General features: G+C 36.6%; 1 protein-coding gene across 3 annotated transcripts in view; it reads right to left on the bottom strand.

The window, feature by feature from the left end:
- CNTN1 (contactin 1) overlaps positions 1-23,411 on the bottom strand; it is a 351,259-nt gene that overhangs the window by 241,952 nt on the left and 85,896 nt on the right. For all 3 annotated transcript variants that reach the window (XM_029953985.1, XM_029953984.1, XM_029953986.1), the window contains exon 2: positions 15,008-15,055. The gene's annotated coding sequence lies outside the window, so the exon portion shown is untranslated. The remainder of the gene's footprint in view (positions 1-15,007; positions 15,056-23,411) is intronic.

Below are 23,411 nucleotides of genomic sequence, written 5' to 3' on the forward strand. Positions count from 1 at the left end.
AGCGTTATTGCTAGAATAAGGTGATAAACCTTTTCTGGAGGTAGCACAATGACACAGGTTAGGCAAAATCCAATATAACTGATGCCATCTTAAAAGTGATCATTTGTTGAATGTAACAAGGAACCAGTTAATAAATTCCATATATACCACATCCATCAACGTGTACAAATTCAAATTTGTCAAATATGGCACTTAGAAAGGGTGGAAATTAGCTCTGACTGCAATAAGTAATACAAATTGTTGTAGTCACACAAAATAAAAATTTGAGAAAAACAATCCTTCCTAACTTTAGCCGTAGAGTAGTGGAAAGCCTCTCTCATCAGTTGTGTCTAAAAGAAAAAGGCAGGGATTCTGTGGCGGGAAAGGCTACCTGAGAATAAAGGCCGGGCCCCTAATTGCTGCTCTCAAATAGAGTTCAGGCAGTGTTTGTTGGGAAACAGGCAGAACTGGTTTTGTGGAACCTTTTAGCAGAAAAAAATTAACAGAAGCTTCAGTAAGAGAGTTGCAGAGAATTTACGGGGAAATAAGAGACCCCTACCGCTCCCCCTCCGCCGCAGGGGTAGGAGAGGTAGACAGAAAACCCACCCTTGAGGTTTGCAAGGGATTTCGAATGTGCGATGCTGGCTCTCCTTTCCTGCTTGCAGGTTAACTGAAGAGCAGAATGAACCGCAGATATTTCCAGTGCCTCCAGTGTCGCCAGGGCCTGGGGACTGAACTGCTGCAAGATGGCCAAGAGGTACAAACTTCTCTTCCGGAAAAAGGCAAAGTCCGCTCTAGTTTTCTGTGTGACTTAGTGTTGCACAGAGAAAACTGAGTTTCCTAAGAGTTGAGGTAGCCCACAGACCATGACTGGAAGTTCTAACCTAGGGATCAAGTCTTATAAGAGATATCCTGGCAAAACGAAGGGACAGTAGTCGGATGGTGGTAACAGCTCAGTTGGCATAAGAAAGGAATGTGGCTTCCTATCCAGGGAGACTGTCTCCCTCAAAAAGCTGCTCCGGAGACTCAGGGACCCCTCCAGTTCATGAGTTACCTTTAGTGTCAGCAAAGGACATCAACCCGACCTGTCAAGCGCCAAAGACCAACCAAGTGTGGGCCTCAACAGCAGAAATCACACACGTCATACAAGTCTCTCATGTCCTGGAATTCCTAGCTGTGAAAGAACCTCAGAAATATGGTGAAAGAAGTGCCGTTTTTTTTCTGTTTTATGAACACAATGTAATCTGACGCCAGCGTCATTCACAGTTGGTGAGCTGTGGTGGTGCATATCACACTTTTCTCTCTTCCCAAATGTACAACTGGTGTCCAGTCAGATCCTTACTACCCCATATTTATAGAATTCCATTTTGGGGTATAAAAGAGGACATTTTGTATTTATTTCTGAAATATTTTATCTTGGTTTGAACTCAGTTAAAATGCTGATTCTGTCATCTAAAATATTAGCTACTGAGTTTTATTATGACAGTTTCTTGTTACATTTAACTTTTATTTTCCCAGATTTCCACTATACTATGTAGAGTATGACTAAGCGGCCACTTTCACTATATAAACCTAGAATTACAGCTCTGATACCAAATCTAACAAAGGATAAGAGGGGAAAACATAGATATGGTCACAGGTGCCAAGTAATAAATAAAACCCTAGCAAACCAAGCTCCAAAATTACTTAAATGAATATTCTTTTGGGTAAAATGATGGTTTGATGTTAGAAAAACTACAGATCTATTATAACACTGTGATAAGGAGAGACTAATGTGAAACATGGAGCAGAGAGAACACTTAGGCTGAATACAGGGGAGCATGCACCCCTCCAGACTCACACAGAAGTTTAAGTATCATAGATGACAACAGCCTTGGGCGGCAAAGTGTGAACTTCTGCAAAATGACAGCTCTCTACAAGTCATGGATTATGGAGGTATTTCAAGTTTAGATGGAGCAAGTAATGTTAAAGCAGCAAATACCAAGGGTGTGATTATACAAAAAGTAAGAATCTTACAAATTTTCATAGGTTATGTTCTGGGAAAATATTTACAAATATGGGAATATTACAAACATCTTAAAATAAAAATATTTTTAAGTGAAACATTAGAAAAGGAACTTATGTAGCCAGGAAAAATGGCCAAATTATATGATACAATGTTAAAATGATATTTTCTGAAGAATTTATCACAAATAGAAAGTTACAAAATTCAACATAACATAAGATGAAGGGAAAAAATGACTGTTAAAATTATGTACATGACTTCAAAATATCTCATGATGTTAATAAAAGCTTATCTCTGACACGTACATTCTAAGTTACTGCTCATCTTCAAATTTTTTTCAAAAGAAGTATATTTTTAAGTTAAATCATTCCTGTTAGACACATATTTCCTCTAATTGTTACAAAAATCTTTTATTGCTACCCGTTTGGCACATGAGGAGCATGAAAAGGCTTGTCTATACTCTTAGAGGTGTCAGTAGAGATCTAAAATTTAAGTATTTTTAGGTTCTTTCCACTGCACAAATATATTCTTGCCTCATCATTTCTGAGAAAAAAATCCATCATTTCAAGTGTTCATGAAATTTTCTAAGCAATTTAAGTGTTATTGACTGATAGGTGATTCAGTAATCAAAATGCAAATATATGGATTAGAATTTCATCTCCGTTTGTTGCCAAGTTTCTGCTCAGAATAATAACATAGTATGATAGCAGAAAATAATACCAGGAAATTTAAAAACCAGATTATATTGTCTACATATGGAAAAAATCAATCTCAAAGTAATCACTAAATCGGTAATTACATAGCAATTGATTTTTTATCTATGGGGCATTATGCTGAATAATCTGTGAAGGTTTCAAAGATGCACAAGATAGGGAGCACCTAGGTGGCTCAGTCAGTTAAGCATCTGACTTTGCCTCAGCTCATGTCACGATTTATGGGTTTGACCCCCACATCAGGCTCTGTGCTGACAGCGCAGAGCATGGAGCCTTTGGATTCTGTGTCTCCCTCTCTTTCTGCCCCTCCCCTGCTCATATTCTGTCTCTCTCTCTCTCTCAAAAATAAACAAACATTAAAAGCAACAATTTTAGAGATTCAGAAGATATAACTCTTTTCCCTTAAATGTTTTGTAATCTCATTTGGGATAGATAGATAGATAGATAGATAGATAGATAGATAGATAGATATAGATATAGATAAAAAAGAAAACAATAAAAGTTTAGATTAAAATTTAAGAATACAGAACAAAGAAGGATATTAAAATGTATGAACGTCTCTACTAGGTAGTGGGTACTGATAGGTACTTCATATATGTTACCTCATTAATTTTCATGATGTAACTGATGAGGCAGAACCTTAAAGGAAGAGGAGAAGCTTCTCTAGTAAACTTAAAAAATCATCTAGAAAGAACTTTTTAAAGAGTCATTTTATTTGTCCCTAGTAGGTACTTATTACCCTGGGGAGGTAACAATAGGACCTCTTATGACCTGCTAAACATCGGCTCACTCCTCTAAGACAGGGTCACTGAGTAGACTTTCCAAGAGGTTATTCGGGGTTGAGGAATGATCTTTCTGTGACTTAACGTTATTGGAACCTCTTTGAAGGATTTCTATTCCTGTTTAAAGTTATTAGCAGAAAGGATGCCAGGGCCCTCAAACAGATCACCATGAGGTAAGGGAGAGCATCACCATGACCTGAGCTTAGAATCATGGTTTAGAGATTCCTAAGGAAAGGCTGAGGCTGGCAATCTTTCTCCTGTCCTGGCTATGATATGACAGTGGACATTAAAGAAACAATGCCTGAGCTTCTTCTGGATGACAGATGGAATTATGAAGCCCAAGAGTGTGCAGGGACTTGTTTTCGTCAGGACATCCTAGTAGCAGCGCAAAATCCTCAGCTCGAGGAGCCGGTTTTCCATGCCAGCTCTGTGTGGAGTGACAGAGAGCAGCACATGGACTTTGCTCCATCTCCTTGGGAACTGGAAGCAGGATGGGCCATATTTGATGGAAGAGTCCTCTGGGAATCTTGGGCAAAAGAAGTGGGTGTAGAGAGGACCTCAAGGTGGAGACATTGGGCTTTCTGCTAATACACGCATGCTTAGAGTTACATTAAATAAATACACAAACAAACAAATGATATATGACTGCATTTGACTACCAGGTTTTTTTAAATGGTAATGTAAAGGCTCAGAGAAGATATATATCTTTTCCGAGGCCTCAAAACCAGTATTGCAAACAGAATTGGCCTGCAATTCTGTTTGACACTAATATTCTGTTCTCCACAAAAGAAATGTCATAAGAAATTGTATATTTTCCAGATATAACTATCTATCTAGTAAGACCCAGTAAATAATTATTCACTAATAATTAGTAAAATGCTTTCTTAAACTCCAGATAAATGGCATTGTGTAACTCTGAAAGAAAATAAAGCTTATGCTTTCATTATGAAAAGCTATAATCATTTTATTTCATTCTTCATTGAATCTCAGGCACTAAATCCCCTGTGCTGTCTTGGATTTCCTTTTATTGAATAAGGAGGTCTTGTCCTGATGAAATGGAATAAAAAGTCATGAGATTTTCTTACATTAGTCATGCTCGAAAAATAAAGCAATAGCTTTTAATATGTATTCTATAATTCATTCTAATATAATTGATGAGGAACTCAAGTTATTAAACATCCAAAATAATTCAACTGTGTTAACAGAAATAACAGCAAGGAGAGTCTGCCAAGACGTACTGTAATAAACAGTATAATAAATAGGCTTTAATGACACTAAGAGATACGGTAGGGCCCTACAGCTTTTTCCCAGGGTTCAGAGAATGCCAAACAGCATAGAGAGCACAAATTTGGTGCTAAACAAATTGCTTTTGATTGATGATAGCTACCAAGTCCTACATAAACTGTAGCATTTAGGGAGAGTCCACAGAATTTTTGAAAAATCATATAAGGTAAAAGTTATAAAGATATAAGGTTTTAAGTGACAAATGAGAGAAGTCACCTTGCAAATAAGAATAGTGGTAGGACTAGGGGCACCTGGGTGGCTCCGTCGGTTGAGTGTCGACTTTGGCTCAGGTTATGGTCTTGCTCGTGGGTTCGAGCGCTCATGTCAGGCTCTGTGCTGCTAGCCTGCCTCCAATTCTGTGTCTCCCTTTCTCTCTTGCCCTCCCTTGCTCACATGCTGTCTCTCTCTCTCAAAATAAACAAACATTTAAAAAATGTTAAAGAGTAATGGTATGACTATACTTATAATTAATGAAAGATTGATATAAATAGATAACATGACAGGATAGATGTTTTAAATATCTCCAGTGCCTAACATAGAACCTGGGGTATAGTAAGCATCGCAGTGAGCTGATAATGAATATATATTGAAAAATGGATAGTAAAAGATGTTATACATTTATTTAACTCATATTTTTTAGGTATTAGAAATGCTACACAGTACTTAAAAGAAGGGTGCCTGTATGGCTCAATCAGGTCATGATCTGGGTTGGTAAGATTGAGCCCCATGCCAGGATCTGTGCTGACACCTCAGAGCCTGGAGACTGCTTCTGATTCTATGTCACTTGCTCTCTCTGCCCCTCCCCCGGGTGCACGCTGTCTCTCTGTATCTCTCTCTCAAAAATAAATAAACATTAAAAAATAAAAATAAATAAAAGTTGAGTGAAGAAATACAAAGAAGGCCTTCAGACTTGACAATAACATAGAACTGGAAGATAAAAGTAGGTAGAATGAGGGAGAAGCTGTTCACAGAGAAAGGGAGTGTTCCAGGTAGATCCCCGATCCCAGAGCTTCTGCCTTCCATCTTAGCTACATGGAAGTCAACCATTAATCCAACTGCCCTTCCTTTAGCAGGGCTGGCTTGTTTTTCAAGCTCCTGCCAATTCTTCTTTATTGTTGGGATTCTATGGTTTCAATTTGATGTGTTTAGATGTAATTTTCTCATAACTTACGCTTTTTCAGTTTCCTTAAACTTTCAGGATATGACAATTAAGTATTTTTTCAACAATTCTAAAAAATTCTCTGCAATTGCTTCTTCAAATATTTCCTTTTCCTTATTTCTATTTCTCCATTGAGAACACCATTACACATATTATATCTTTATTCTGTTCATCATCCATTCCATGGTCTATATTCTCTCTAGAAAATTCTACCTTTTTTTCCTCCCTATTATATTTCTCTCTTTGATAGTTATTTCTTTGGACCACTAATTCTCTCTTTAGTTGGGCCAGTTCTACCAAACTATTCTTTGTAAGTTTGTAGTTTTGATTATAACTTGTTTCTATTAGACTCTTTTCCAAAACTACTTTTCATTTTATACTATCTAGTTCCTTGCTCAAATTTTCAAAAATTTCTTTTCTTTAAATATACTTTCAGTAGTTACAATTCTATCCACCTTCCCCCAACTCCCCTGCAGGATGCATGCACATGACCTAATCTTCGGAATTTGTGAGTTTATTATTTTACATGGCAAATGGGACTTCAAAGATGTAATCAATGTACGCTTACTTGACTTGGCAAGATTATCCTGGATTATCTGGATGGACCCAGTCTAATTACATGAGTTCATAAAAGCAGAAGAGGAAGGCAGAAGAATAGGTCAGAGAGATGAAATGTGAAAAGGACTCAGCCCACTATTGTTGGCTTTTGAAAGATAAGGATGGGTCCATAAGCCGAGAAATGCAGCAGCCTCTAGAAGCTGACAACAAACTTCAGTTTATAATCAGCAATAAAATAGGGACCCAGTCATTACAACCATAAGAATTGAATTCAGTCAGGAATTTGAATGAGCAGGAAACTGATACTCCCATAGAGCCTCCAGAAAAGAATATATTTCTGCCACTCTTAAATTTTAATCCATTGAGAACTATACTGGACTTCTAACCTAGATAACTGTAAAGTAATAAATTTGTATTGCTTTAACCCATTAAGTTTATAGTAGTTTGTTAGCAGCAGAAAATTAATATGAACTTCAGTATCAGGAGTGAGTTGTTGCTGTAACAAATATCTAAAACTGCAGCAGTGATTTTTATATCAGGCAGCAGACACAGGCCAGAAGAATTCTGAGAAGCATTGGCAGAGTGGGGGAGGGGGTGGCAGGGAGGCAGGAAGCTGATATCTCTTTGAATAGACTGAGCAGAAAGATGGGCTTTAAAGACTGTCCATGAGGGCTCAGAAGGAAGTGAAAAGCATTACAGAAAAATTCTGTATTTTTTCAAAAGAAAACATAAGTGGTCATGAACAGACTATTAACTGAAATGTAGATTTTAAGGATGCTGCTGGTGAAGACTGAGAAGGAAATGCAAACATGTTATTAGAAACCAGATGAAAGGGATTTTTTTTCTATAGTGGCAGAAAACTGTCATGCAGTTATGTGGAAAGCAGAACTTATAAGCAATAAATTTGAATATTTAACTGAAAAGATTTCCAAGCAAAATGTTGAAGGTGCAGACTGATTTTTTTCTTTCTCTTTAGAGTAAAATGCTAGGGGAGATAGATAAATTGATGGAGGAGCTGTTCAACAAAAAGGTACCAGGGTTTGAGGATTTTGGAAATTCTTAATCTCCTTGTATCACAAAAATGCAAAGATGCTAAAATTAAAAGATTATTTTCAATGCAATTTTTATTTAAAACTAAGTTATTAGTTTTCTAATATTCTTCAAAAAATACAAAGAGCAAATTATTCTACAGCAAAAAAAAAAAAGGAATCTTTAAAGTTATTAAGGAAGGGGCGCCTGGGTAGCTCACTTGGTTGAGCCTCCAACTTCGGCTCAGGTCATGATCTCATGTTAGTGGATTTGAGTCCCGCATCGGGCTCTGTGCTGACAGCTCAGAGCCTGGAGCTTGCTTCGGATTCTGTGTCTCCCTCTCTCTTTCTCTGCCCCTCCTCCTCATGCTCTGTGTCTCTCTGTATCAAAAATAAATAAAACATTAAAATTTTTTTAAAAAATAAAAAAATAAAATTATTAAGGAAGTAATCACAAACACCTTCAGCCATCTTGGCATAAGCCAAAATAGTGAAGAAATTTTCTTGGAAAGATCTGTTGGTGAGCCTCTTGTTTGATGGAGTGAATCTTGTGATATCCATGGAAGACCCACAGAGTTCTTTATACAACCAGAGAGACTGCCAACCTGAACTGAAAGGGGTCAGAGAGATATAATGTGAGATCTCAACCTGCTACTGCTGGCTTTGAAAAAAAACAGGGGAGGCAGGCCCAATGCAGGACCCCTGGTAACAACTGCAAGCCAGGAGAAGCCTCAACTTAGAGCCAGCAACAAAACAAGGAACTCAGTCCTACAACCACAAGGAACTGAATTCTGCCAGGAAGCCAAGTGAACAAGAAACCAATTCAATTATCCTCTGGAGTTTCTAGAATGAAATACATCCTGCCTACACTTTGATTGTATCTGTTGATACTCATACTAGATTTCTGATCTTTAGAAATGTATCATGATAAATCTGACACTAAGTTTGTGGTAATTTGCAATGGAAACAACATAAATTTAATACAATATTAAACATCTTTTTTTTTCAAATCTGATCATTCCAGCATAATATACCTTTTTAAAACTATACCTTCTGTCATGGCTTTTTCCAGCCTTCTTTTAAGCCCCTTTTATTCTTTATGCCTTGTAATATTTGAGTTATTAACTAATTTCTCTAGAAATTTATCTGAAACACTGAATTTAGATTCATAAAGAAAAGTATTCCTTTTGCTTCCTCCCACCAACTGTGAATTCAGAACCATTCTAAATTATTGGATGAAATATATTGGATCACACAGGTGAATCTGCCACCAAACCCAAGTGAACACTGACCAACGGTTCTGATCTAAGGGCAAATCTGTGTCACTTCACTCAGTGTCAAAGTCTAGATAGGCAGTTTTTGGATGCACCTTCTGAGTGGTGGGCTTATTTGTTGTGCATCCTTACTCTTAGTGCTCTTCTCTTAATGTTGTCTTCAAAGATCCTGGTTTTCAGGGCGCCTGGGTGGCTCAGTCAGATCTCAAGTTCGTGGGTTTGAGCCCCACGTCAGGCTCTGTGCTGACAGCTAGCTCAGAGCCTGGAGCATGCTTCCAGTTTTGTGTCTCCCTCTCTCTCTGCCCCTCCCCCTCTCATGCTCTGTCTCTCCTGTATCAAAAATTAATAAAACATTAAAAAAATTAAAAAAAAAAAAGATCCTGGTTTTCTGAGAGATTCATCTATTAGACTCCACCTTGAACTACCCTAGACTCCACCTTCTCTCCCCAGCTTTGGCCTTGCTTTCCTCTCTGGGTTGCTACTTTGCTTTGTTTTTATCCTCTCTAGAATCTTTACTTTCCTACCATCTCAAAAAAAGGATTTAAAAAGAAGTGTTTTGTAGTTATATTTTTAGGGTTTTTCATGTAACAACTGCCAAAAAAGGAACTCTGTCTATATTTTTTAAAACCTACCCAACTTTATTTTTATAGATTGAAACAATTCATTCCATAGCGGATATAGCAGAGGGTTATTACTTTAAGTAAAATTGTTAACAAAGTGATAGCTTTCCCAGTCAGCTTCTTAATGCATTTAATAAGTAATATTCTTGATAGTACTCCTGTCGAGAAAAATCAGTAGCAAATCACAGGCAATATGTTTCACATGTTAAATCCCTACTTGCTAAAAAATAGATTGATAGTCCATTATATGAAGACTCTTTCCAGACTTTAATCAAAAAAAATAAATAAATAAAATCACAGCTTTTGAGAATCAAATTCTAAGAAATTCAAAGCCTACTAGCTTTTGCACTAACTTTATAGTTTTCAAAGACATGATTAAGCTTACATCTAAATTTCAAAAATTATATCTTATACTTTCAAAAAAGTATATCTTCTTTCAGGTTTTAAAGATCCACATTCCCTTATTAATTTTTATGAGCAGTACTGATCCACTGAATCAGAAGAATCCTATCTCTGTGCTGCTATAGCAAGGAATTACTCTATACTATAATAACTTGTTTACGTATATTTTCTTTAAACTAGATCGTGAGCATCTTGAAAAGAGAAACTATATCTATTGAAAATGTGGTAGTCCCAAAACTTAGGACTAAATTTAGGTCCTGAATAAATATCTGATGAATTTAACCTATGAGTGAAGATGTTTAGTAAAATGTAAGAAGTTTATGTGTACATATCATTTCAACTTGTCCTTTTTTTATATACTAATCCTAGGATAACACTGTTATAGTGTTATAAAAATATACTAGTATTGTAAGCCAGCCTTAGTGAGACTTCACTCCAAATGAATTAACTTGTAGCCTAAGTTGAGCTTCTTTTCTTTCTTTCCTATTTATCATCTAATTCACATATTTCATTACATGATAAATATTTTGATTCTGAAATAAAAGTGATTTTAAATTATATTTTACTTGAAGCATTGTTAACAAGATAATACTCAAGGAAAGGCAATCAATATTGTCAGCATTTAAAATACATGTTTCCAGAGTTGAGTTTTAAATAATGTGCATTTATTTAGTAAAAAAAATCAAGAAACAAATCCCAAACAAAACATTTGCGAGTTTTGAATTAGGCATAGAAGGCCAGACTATTATAAAGATTGCATTATCTCACATGCATTTTTCAGGATTACATAGCTATATTTTATTTTTAAAATGTTCAACTAAAAATGGTGTTTAAAATATCAGTTCCCAAAAGGCATCCAAATTGGTAAGGAAAAAGTAAAACTTTCACTATTTGCAGTTGACATAATACTACATATAAAATCCTGAAGATTCCACCAAAAAAAATACTGCAATTGACATATGAATTTGGTAAAGTCACAGGATACAAAATCAATATACAGAAATCTGTTACACTCTTATACACTAATAATGAAGCAATAGAAAGAGAAGTCAAGAAAATAATACCAATTACACCAAAAAAAAATAAAATACTGAAGAATAACCTTAACCAAAGAGGTGAAAGACCTGTACCCTGAAAATTATAAAACACTAATGAAACAGAAGAATACACAAAGAAATGGAAAGACATTCTATGCTCATAGATGAAAAGCAAATATTGTTAAAATGTTTATGCTACCCAAAGCAACCTACAAATTTAATGCAATCCCTATCCCAACAGCACTTTTCATAGGACTAGAACAATCCTCAAATTTGAATGGAACCACAAAAGACTCTGAAGAGTCAAAGTCAAGAAAAAGAAAACAAAACCAGAGGCATCACAATTCCAGAATTCAAGTTATATTACAAATCTGTAGCAAGCAAAACAGCCTGGTACTGGCACAAAAACAGATACATAGATCAGTGGAACAGAAAAGAAAACCCAGAAATTAATCGTTGACAAAGTAGGGAAAAAATATACAACTGAGAATGACAAGTCTCTTCAACAAATGGTACTGGAAAATCTAGACATCTATATAAATGCAAAATAATGAAATTGGACCCCTTTTACACACAAAAATATGTTCAAAATGGATGAGACCTAAATGTGAGACCTGAGCCCATAAAAATTCCAGAAGAGAGCACAAACAGTAATTTCTCTGACATCAGCCTTAGCAACTTCTTTCTAGATGTCTCCTGAGGCAAGGGAAACAAATGCAAAAATAAACTATTGAAACTACACGAAAATAAAAAGTGTCTGCACAACGAAGGAAACAATCAATAAAACTAAAAGGTAACTTATAGAATGGAGAAAATATTTGCAAATGACATATCCGGCAAAAGGTTAGTATCCAAAATATAAAAAGAACTATACAACTCAATATCCCAAAAAACAAATAATCCAAATAAAAATGGGCAGAAGACATGAATAGATATCTCTCCAAAGAAGCCATACAGATGGCCAACACACACATGAAATAATGCTCTATAGTATTCATCACCAGGGAAATACAAATCAAAACTACAATGAGATATCACCTCACACCTCTCACAATGGCTAAAAAGAAATAACAAGTATTTGCAAAGATGTGGCGAAAAAGGAACCCTCATGCACTGTTGGTGGAAATACAAACTGGTGTAACCACTACGGAAAAGATTATGGAGGTTCCCCAACAAGTTAAAAATAAAACTACCCTATGATCTAGTAATTGTATTATTGGATATTTACCAAGAAAATACAAAAATACTAATTCAAAAGGATACATGTACCTGTATATTTATTTATTACAGGATTATTTGCGATAGCCAAATTAGGGAAGCAACCCAGTGACCAACAATAGATGAATGGATAAGAAGAGGCAGGATATACATATTATGGAATATTATTCAGCCATAAAAAAGAATGAAATCTTGCCATTTGCAATGATATGGATAGAGTTAGAGAGTATTAATGCTAAGCAAAATTGGTCAGTCAGACAAAGACAAATACCACATGATTTTACTCATAAGTGGAATTAAAGAAATAAAACACACTAGCAAAGGAAAAGAGAGAGAGAGAGAGAGAGAGAGAGAGATACCAAGAAAACCCCCTTAACTACTGTTCTCATAACTATAGAGCACAAACTGATGATCACCAGAGGTGACTGAGTGATACAGGTGATGGGGATTAAGAGTGCAATTATCATGACAAGCACTGAGTACTGTAAAGACCTGTTGAATCACTGTATTATACAACTGAAACTATTATAACTCTGTATATTAACTAAACTGGAATTTAAAACGTTTTTAAATTTTTAAAAGAAAAGAAATAAAGAAAAAAAATCAGCCTATATGCTTCTATTTTTATACTAATCCTTCCATAGTTATCATCATAAAGTCTTCTTAAAAAACACATTTAGGGGTGCCTGGGTGGCTCAGTCTGTAAACGTCTGACTTTGGCTCAGGTCATCATCTCACAATTTGTGGGTTCAAGTCCCAAATGGGGCTCAGTGCTAATAGCTCAGAGCCTGGTATCTGCTTTGGATTCTGTCTCCCTCTCTTTTTGCCCCTCCCCTGCTCACACTCCGTCTCTCTCAGTCTCTCAAATAAATATTTTTAAAAAGTACATTTAATGAAATTAGAACCCAATCTTCACCTCTTTCTTCATGTAACTTTCTGTGTCCCATAGGATATATGAATATGGGCCCCATTGACATGTCAGATGCAAGAGAGAAAAGCCAAACTTACTCTGTTCTCTAACAATATTTCTCTGTATCAGTTTTGCAATTTTTTTCTTTTGCTAGGTATAAACTTGATCCCATTATCTGCTCTTCCTTCCCCTTCATTTCTTTTATCTAATCTACCATGAAAATCTGTCAGACTTGTTTGCTTTCATGTCTTTTGGTAATAGCATGCCTCTCTGTTTCCAAAGTCTCTATCAGTATTAGGCTGTCATTTCATGCCTTGACAGGACTACATAATTTTCAATGATCCTTCCTAATTCCACTATTTTATTGCCAATTGTTTGGTTTTTATTTTAAACTGGTTACCCTGACCAGATTGTAGATTACTGAACTCCAGATTAGTCGTTTTCAGTTAGAGAGCAATAAAGATGAAACTGGAACACTTAGTATCATCCACCAAAATATGTCCGTAAGTTCCATCTGCTCTGGCTGCACAATTTTTATTGCGTTTTCCTCAAATGTTCTTCATTACAACTTGTCACTTGAGCACAGTGAATATGTAGATCATCTTTCACATTTTTGTTAAGCGGCCTTCATACTGCAAAAACTTCCCTTCTCGTTGTCTTCTGAATCCAAAATTCACAAAATGCTGCTTAACTCTTACCTCCTCCGGCAGTTTGTATGGTGGTAGGAAACCAAACCCTGGTGTGGGGTAAACCTTATCTGGTAACCTTGCCAGTCACCAGCTACACGGACTTTAGACACGCCTCAGGTATCGCATTATAAAACGAGATTAACAAGAATAACAAGAATAATACTTTGGCTTCAGAAATTTGTGAGGATTGTATGATGTAAAGAATTCTATAAAGTGTTTAGTAGAGGCTCTAGATTATGTTGTTAAGTCAACAGTATTATTAATGCTGTTGGTGTTATTATTACTGTTACTTGCTGGAAGCCATTTTCTGAACCTAGGAAGTTGAGAAAATCTCCTCGTAAGGTAAGGTGGGTTTTGCAAGGCTCCTGCCATCAGATGGTGACAGATGTCTACCCCTACTCAATTATTCTTGCTTGAGCACCAACCCCCCAGGGCGCATAGCCTACTGGCATCAAGAGTGACTTGTTCTCTTAAGCTAAAAATATACTAATTGTACCTTGTGAAGGAACTTATTATAGGAGTTTCTTCTTTTGTGATTATAGAAGCAAAGATTACATTTCCTGAGAAACCTGTTTTTCTTCCCCTCAAGAAAGCAGGCTATTGACCCCTGCTTGCAAAGAACTAACTCTTGCCTTTGCTATGCTAAAAACATTGTCTTATATTTAAATGCTAAAGATACCTTCCTTCCCCATATAATCAGCATCTAAGTCACCTACATCAATCACTATTGATAAAGATTATGCATAAGTTTTCCACCAAGCTATGTTCTGGGAAACTTTTACATACCAAAGAATTTGTCATCAGAAATCACTGTCTAAGGCAATTGCCACTTCTGTTTTGTACCCCATACATTTTTCCAATAAATAAAGCTGACTCTCAGGTCAGAGCAGAGATGCCTGCCTGGTGATCAGAAAAAAACCAAGGCTCTCTCACTCTCTTTCGCTGACACCATCCATCCTTCAGGGAGCCCTGGACCTGCTGGAGCTGGACTCCGGCAGTTATTAATTCCATGATATGTCCCTATTACTCAGCCCACATTTGATACCTTATTCCAACATCTATTAATTCAGCAACATTGAGCATTACACTATTTAGTATTAATTGTACTCGAATTGGTTTGTACATTTGCACAGTGATTTACTCATACGTGTATTTGCAGAAAGGACCCTTAGAAGACATTTATTAAGAAGTCATCAAGCTATTTATCATATGTTTTGATATTTTTTAAGTTGAGAAATATTACAGTAAGTTAAAATGGAACCAGTATCATTTTCAATATCAGATTTTTTAATTCTGTAAAACATACACATACATATTCCCTCTACTCTCTCTCCAAGTAAACAGCTTACCTTAAGATTGTTCTGAATCCAGCTTCAGAAATGATCCAAATTGGATATCTACAAATCAATAATTATGAAATTATAGTCAATTAGCTTGAAGATAAAGGTGTTGTTACATGAGCAATAGTTTTTTAACATTTTCTACCCAAAAAAATAACAATAGTTGCATTTTAATCCTCTACAGGTTTTTGTTTGTTGCTTTGGCCACTGTGGTAAAATTTTAGCATATTCAGAAATACATTAATAAAATCAGTAAACACTTTTAAGTTAAAGGGATCTGACTTTTTTATTGTTTGCAAAGCCTACTGATGGTTTAGAGTCCAAATATCCTCTTATTCACTATTATCTAATTGAACTAAAAATTAACATTTTAAATAAAACAGGGTAATAACTGCTGAGCTGGTCCCATTTTATGACACTGAACACTAAATTGGAATATATTTTAAAGAATCCCATATACATCCTATCCACCATATATATACTGTGTTTGTATGTGCATATCCCATATGTATGTGTACATATTGATAGTACACTAATACATACACATATACACAAATTTAAGGGGAAGAACATAAATCTAAAACATTTCATAGAAGAAACCAAGCATTTGGGTAAAATCAAATGGATTATATTCAACATAGCTCAAGTTTTGGATAAGTTGATACTTTGGTAATATTACCAATAGCAATCGCAATAAAGATTATGTACAAAGTTTTATAGTTTATAGAATAGTTTTCACATTCTTATTCAGGTCTTAAGTAACCCTCATAACCATAAATGTGTTCATCCCAAATACTGTTAGGGTAAGCTTCACTGAATGGACACAGAGGTAAGTATACAGAAAACTTGTTCCACCAAATGCACACTGTGAGACTAGCCTTTCCATTAAAAATGCAGAACCATATCACATTCTCTCATAAACAAAACATAGTTGTAAAATCCATCTCCACATATGGCTGAAGCTAATCCTTTAGATCTTGCTTCAAACATCCCTCTCCTAGAATGACATCAGATATTAATCAGATAATGACTCAGATCCATACATAACTATATACCACATTAAATGTCATGAAGACGACTCATGTAGTACCTTGAATCCAGTGAGGATCCTGACTTAGTCTAGAGGATAAATGAGAGGAATAAAATTTGAGCTGAGAGTTATCAGGTAAAGATAGAGCAGGAAGGAGACAGTGCCCATTTTATTGTATTTCTTTTTGCTAACGTTTATTTATTTTTGAGAGAGAGACAAAATGAGCGAGAGAAAGGGAGGGACAGAGAGAGAGAGAGGGAGACACAGAATCTGAAGCAGCTCCAGGTGCTGAGCTGTCAGCACAGAGCCCGACACAGGGCTCGAACCCATGAGCCATGAGATGATGATTGAAGTCGGATGCATAACCGACTGAGCAACCCAGGTGCCCTGAGAGAGAGTGCCCATTTTAGAAGGATGGCCAGGTGCAAGGTGCTGAGGCAGGAAGGAGGGTGGCACTGTTGAGAAGCAGGAAGAAGGCTGTTGAGGCTGATACACAGAATTGGAGCATGTGGAAGGGGTGCATAAGCGGGCGAGGTCAGGCAGAGCCAGAGCAGGTATGAGGAAGATGAGTTTTTTCTATCTTACACACACAGGAGGCCACTGCAAGGTTTATGCAGAGGAGTGTGGTAGTGAGATCTTGAAGACGGTAGCTGTGGTGAGGAAAGAGAAAGTGAAGGAAGAGTGAGCATAGAAACCCAGTGAAGGGCTATGGCTCTCGTTTAGGAAAGAAAGATAGTGCCTTGGACTAGAAAATTTCAAAAGAAATTGATAAAATTGGTTTGTATTAATGAATTTCGTGGGGATAGATTATAATCTGTCTCTCTCACTGGATTATAAACTACATGAGGGCAGAGACCTCAATTTTTACTGATCATTAGATCCTCTGCCACAATACTTTGCACACAGTAGATATGCCAAAACATGTTTTTTGGAATGAATGCATAGTAGGAAAATAAGAATAAACTGGAGAGTGTACAGAACTTCATAAAGGAGTACTATTTACTAGCCAGGATCGGGTTTGCAAGTGAAATCACGTGTTTAGATTTAGACAAATTGTACTTAGAATGCTTATTAGATATACAAGCAGAGATGTGGATTAGGATATTTTAAATGTCTAAAAGCTCAAAATAGAGATCTTGACTGGAGATAAAAATTTGGAAGTCATAGGAGTATCAGTAAATAGAAGCCATGAGAGTGGATGCAGTATCTGAGGGGAGAAAATAGATTAATAATAATAACTGAATTTTTTAAAGTTTATCCACTTATTTATTTTTGAGAGAGACAGAGTTAATGTGAGCAGGAGAGGGGGAGAAGGAGAGAGGGAGAAGGAGAGCGAGAATCCCAAGCAGGCTCCACACTGTCAGCACAGAGCCTGATGCAGGGCTCGAACTCACGAAACTGCAAATTCATGACCTTAGCCGAAGTCAGATGCTCAAGTGACTGAGCCACCCAGGCCCCCCGATGATAACAGAATTTTTGCGTTCCTACTATATATCATTCACTGTCCTGTTTCACATATTTCAATCCAGTTAATCTTCACAATAATCCCATCAAGAGTGCTCTGTTTATCATCCCACTTTAAAGATGAGAAACCAAAGCACAAAGAAATTATATAATTTGCCCAAATTCATACACCTATAAATGGTAGAACCAGGGTATAGTAAGCAGAATTTTAAGATGGCCTCCAATATGTCCAATTCCTGGTGTTCACATCTCTGTACAATGTGCTCTCCTGTGTAGGGCAGAATCTGTCAGTGTAAGGGGATATAATTCCCATGATTTAGTTATTAATGAGTTGACTCTGAGTTACTCAAAACTGAAAGAGAGAGCTTTGTGGGCCTGGATTAATCAGTTGATCCCTTCAGAGGAAATGAGGCCCCTCCCTGCCACCAGAGAGTGAAAGCGTGAGAGGGCCTATGCAGAGGGCCACATGGCAGAGCACTGCAATCAGCTTCTAAGAGCTGACAACTGTCCTTGGCCAACAGCCATCAAGAAAATGGGGGCTTCAGCCCTTCAGCCATAACAAATTGAATTCTGCCAACACCACTGAGCTCAGAAGGGACCTCGAGCCTCAGATAAACCCTCAATCCTAGCTAACAGCTTGAGTTCAGGCTGTTGAACTCAATCCGAGCAGAGGACCCAACTGAAATCCACCCTGACTTCTGACTGAGGGAACTGTAAAATACTAAATAAGCGCTGTCTTAAGCCATAAAGTTTGTAGTTATTTGTTATACGGCATAGGAAACGAATGCACACGATGAAACCCAGGAGTTGGTTGACATGACCTGGGCTGCTAAAGACAACCTCACTGCAGAAGGTAGACGAGGTGGGAAATAAGAAGAGAGCTAATAACGACAGAGCTCCGAAGCCGATGCAGACATTTAAGGAATGGGCAGAGGAAAATGAATCAGCAAAGGAGACTGGAGAGAAACCAAGAAATCAAGAAAATCCAAGAGACTTGGCATTACAGAAGCAAAGGAGAAGGATGTGTGTGAGAAAGGAGACTGAGCAAAAGTGTGCAACACCACAGACAACAAACCAAATGAGGGCTGGAGGACGTTCAGTGGATTCGGGAAGATGCAGGAGGTCAGTAAGATTCCTCGGGTCAATTAAAAAAGCAGAGTTGGCATTTTCGAACTCCTTTTGTGTTTTTTCTTTGAATTAAGGTTAGAAATCATGTGATAGGCTGGGGAGAAAAAATGTTTTTCAGACATATTTTTATTATTCAATATTTTCATGCGGGAGCATTATAAACCTCTTCTTTAAGAACTCGATACATTTTGTTATTTACAACAGACTTGAAAAGTTAATCAACTAAAATGTTTTGCCACAAAATTAAACTTCAAGGATTGACAATTTCTTGTGACGAGACAAAATTGCACCCAAGTATTATTCTAAAGACTATATAATCTCATGATGTAACTACTGAAAAGCAATAGAAAGAAAAGGACAGGAAAGAGAACATTCAGTTTCTAAAACTCATTCATTTGTTTTGATCATTTACACAGCCACTCTAAGGGAAAGCTATTTTTTCTCCTAAGAAAATATGAAATCAGATGCGGAAACCAAAATATAAATAGGCATTAACTAAATCAATAAAGATCCATTTCAACTATAATAGAGTACAATTGGGAAGAGAAAGGGTACACACAGAGACAAGTAGATTTACGGATTTTTACGCTGCTATATTCACCCAGCGATGTTGCTTTTAGATTCTCTTGCACCAGTACTTCACTTTGGTGACTAATTTCATGGGAGACAGAAATAAGGACAAATGCCCCCTTATCCCATAAAAGATAACAAAATAACAAGATGTAAACTACACTGCTTTTCCTTTACATAGGGGAAGGGGGGCATTCTTGTCTCCAATAAACCATTAGGAAAGGAGAGTTTATCCAGGGATCTCTGGCACACAGTCAATATAGGAACAGGGCCATGTTCGATGGCTCGGCCTGAACTGAGATTTACATTGTCTGTTTTGAACGATCAAGGGGCGCCTGGGTGGCTCAGTCGGTTAAGCGCCCAAGTTCGGTTCAAGTCATGATCTCATGGTTTGTGAGTCTGAGGTCCACATCGAGCTCTCTGCTCTCAGCACAAAGCCTCCTGTAAATCCTCTGTCCATCTCTGTTTCTCTCTCTCCGCTCCTTCCCTGCCGGTGTTCGTGTTCGTGTTCTTTCTCTCTCTCTCTCTCTCTCTCTCTCTCTCTCTCTCTCTCTCTCTCTCTCTCTCTCTCCTTGTCTCAGAAAATAAACATTAAAAATATATTTTAAAATGTGCACTGTTAGAGACACAAGTGCAGTGTGCAGAGTCAGTATGTCTTCTGGTGACTTAGGTGAAATTTTTCCTCCCTTTGTCTCATTCGAAGTCACTTGTCCCAGATATGGTTGTGAATGAATTCACCTGTTCCTAACACTTTACTCACACACAGATGGTCTAAGAGGCGAGATACAATCATTGCTTACATCCCAAGATTACCATTCCTTGTGCTGTTCACTTACATTTAAAGGATCCTGAATTTGTTTTGCATCCAACTTTGTATCATGTATTTGGCTCCTTCTTTTAGCTGTTTATGAATGAGAGCCCTTACTAACAGAGGTAACTAGGCAGCATATGATTGCTTTCTAGTGAAAGACAAAGCTTGATTCATTAATGAGTCACACCACCTTCATAAAGAAAAGAGGCTGGTATGTAATTCTTTAAAAAAGAAAAATGTTTCACTCATATGTGGAATTTAAGAAACAAAACAAATGAGCAAAGAGGAGAAAAAAAGAGAAAGTGAGGCAAACCAAGAAACAGACACTTTTTAAAAAAATTGTTTATTTTTGAAAGACAGGGATAGAGTGCAAGGGGGCAAGGTGCAGAGAGAAAGAGAGAAAGAGAGAGAGAGAGAGAGAGAGAGAGAGAGAGAAAATCCAGACTAGGCTCTGCACTGTCAACACAAAGCCCAACCTGGGGGCTTGGACCCATGAACCATGAGATCATGACTTGAGCCAAAGTTACGTGCTCAGCAGACTGAGCCACCGGCAACCCCAGGCTCCTAACTACAAAGAACAAACTGATGATTACCGGAAGGAGGGCGTGGGGGGCGAATTGATTAAACAGGTGATGGGGATTAAGGAGGGTATGGGTCATGATGAGCACCAGGTGTTGCATGTAAATGGTAAATCACTACATTGTATACCAGAAACTAATATTACACTGCATGTTAACTAAGTAGAATTTAAATAAAAACATTAAAAAAAGAAAATTCTACCCATTGGTGTGATCAATTAGTCATTCCAGGAGGTAGATCACATCTTCCTACTCTATGAGCCCTGAACCTAACCAAAAGAGGAAGCTTGAAGAGAGCCCCTATTTTCTTTAAAGTTCTTCTCTCTTGATTCATGGAATTTTGAGATGAACCTTAAAATGCGTCTTGATCATTTTCTTTCAAAATAAAAAGGAAAACACTACTCTTTATGAAGATATAAAAGACGAGTATCAGAAAACTTCTCAAATTTTAATTTATAGGTCAGATATCCTAGAATCATATTGTAGTTCCCCACAGAATTTGCAACTAAATAAATTCTTAGCTGATGTTTCAGAATTTTCATCTCAAACGTTCCAAATCCCTAATGGCCCTAAACTTCAAAGCCTAATCATTCAGTTGATTAATATGCCTTTTCCCAACTGGGATGTGGATGCAAGAAGTCTGTCCTCTTTCTAGAATTTCCACCTTACACAAGCTGTGAGGTGAGTAGCTCCTCATGACCGTCTTGTCCAACCCTAACTTCTTGTAATTTTTGCCAAACTATGTTTTTCATCTTAGACTGTACTTACTGTATATAAATACTTCACGCTGGCTTCTAATTACTTCAAATTCTAATACGCACGAATATGCTGTTTGTTTTCATGCACAGTGATCCTGGTATGATAAGAGTATAGACATCTCTTCCATATCTCTGTCCTGATAAACTTCAGTCCCCAGAATAGGTAACATTTTTAAGCATCACAGGACCATGGCCTACAATAGAAAATTAAAAAAACAAAACAAAAACAAAAAAATAACAACAACAACAAATGCTATCTGTTTGGTCTGAAGCCTTTTCAAAAAAAGATACATGGTCCTGAAGATTTGAGGGATCCAGACTAAATTCTAACTTCAAACACCTTATATTTGCTCCCAAACTCACTGACTTTAGAGAGATTTATATTTCTAGCAAAAATGAGTCCTTATAACTGTGATAGGAGCAGAAACCAGAACCAGATTGCTTTGAACTATGCTTGTATATGAAAATGTATCCTGTTGTACTTTGATTGTAGCTCTATTTTGGTAACAGTGGAAATGATATTTTTAAAAATAAATTTCTTCTTTTAAAAAGGGATTTCATTTCCTCTCCCATTTCTACTTAACTTGAGGGGTTTTCTATATTGGATCCCAAAGTATATCTTAACTGCTTCACAGTTAAAATAGAAAAACTTAACTTTCATGACTTGACTCTAAAACACATTACAAAGAATGTCTTAAGAGACAGCAAACTTCTTGGAGAATGTACTTACAGTTAAGGCCCAACACATAGCCATTGGTTTAGGACACTGGAAAGTTCGACAACAAAGTAAATTTCTTAATATATATTCTTGTGCTTCATAACTGATTATACCTTAAGGTATATCTATACATCCAATGACACTGGACAACTAGCTTTATGGTTATAAATCTTCTAGAGGTCAAGCATCTGATTTCGGGTCATGAGTTCGAGCCCCACATCAGGCTCTGTGCTGACAGCTCAAAGCCTGGCATCTGCTTCAGATTCTGTGTCTCTCTTTCTCTCTGCCCCCTCTTGCTCACTCTCTCTCTCTCTCTCTCAAAACTAAAAAAACATTAAAAAATGTTTTTAAATTACAAATCTTCTTGGTATAATTCTTTTAAGTGGGAGGTGAAAAAAAAGGTGAGTAGGGTTAAATTTTTATTCATTTTAATGAATAAGAAATAATACACAGAAGGTATTAAGTAATTGAGAGAAAATAGGAAATTTAGTATTAAATAGACCTTTTGAAGGATAAATTGAAATAATTTGAGATATTCTAAATAATGAACTTAATCTTTAAAATAAAAATAGCTATTAATTGAGAAAAACCTATTTACCAAGTTTTTAACATACATTATTATATTAGAAATCTTGCAAAATAGAGATTATTTTCCCATGTGCAAGGCATGGTTTCAACCACTCACCTTAATGAACAAAATAAGTACTAATAGAATCCCCCAGGTTTCAATCCATATTTTTTTTCAACAGTGAACTAAGTCACTCACTATGTTATCAAATAGATGGTTCTTTGAATATTAAATGGGCTTTTCCCCACTCTCACTTTTTAATATCAAAAGAAGAGGAAAAGATAGTTATTAAAAACCTATTTCATATAGGAAGCATTTTCTAGGTAATGCCAGTAATCTGGTGAAAAGGAACAAATTGTCCTGCCTTAGGGTTTTTTCATTTGTCTTGTTTTATTTTTAATAAAACCTATGGAACTGTATGTTTTTAAGGCAGCATAATGCATCTAGGTTTCTACTGTTCATCAATAAAAGATATTCTAGAAGAAAGAGTAAGACTCACTATATTCCAGATCAATACAAGCTTTGTTTTTTTCTGTGTGTGGAACTGAGCAAAATGGAAGTTTGAGTGAAGCAATATTTTAAAAGTATCTAAAAGGCAGGAGCCAGCAAACTATATGTAAGGGCCAGATGGTAAATATTTTACACTGTGGACCAACAGGCCTCTGTGACAACTACACAACTCTACCACTGCAGTGGGAAAGCAGGCAAGACAATACATAAATAAATGTGTGTGGGTGTGTCCCAATAAAACTTTATTTACAAAAACTGTACACAGGCTTGATATGGCC

Source organism: Suricata suricatta, chromosome 10 (assembly GCF_006229205.1).
Source record: "Suricata suricatta isolate VVHF042 chromosome 10, meerkat_22Aug2017_6uvM2_HiC, whole genome shotgun sequence".
Classification (NCBI taxonomy): Eukaryota; Metazoa; Chordata; class Mammalia; order Carnivora; family Herpestidae; genus Suricata; species Suricata suricatta.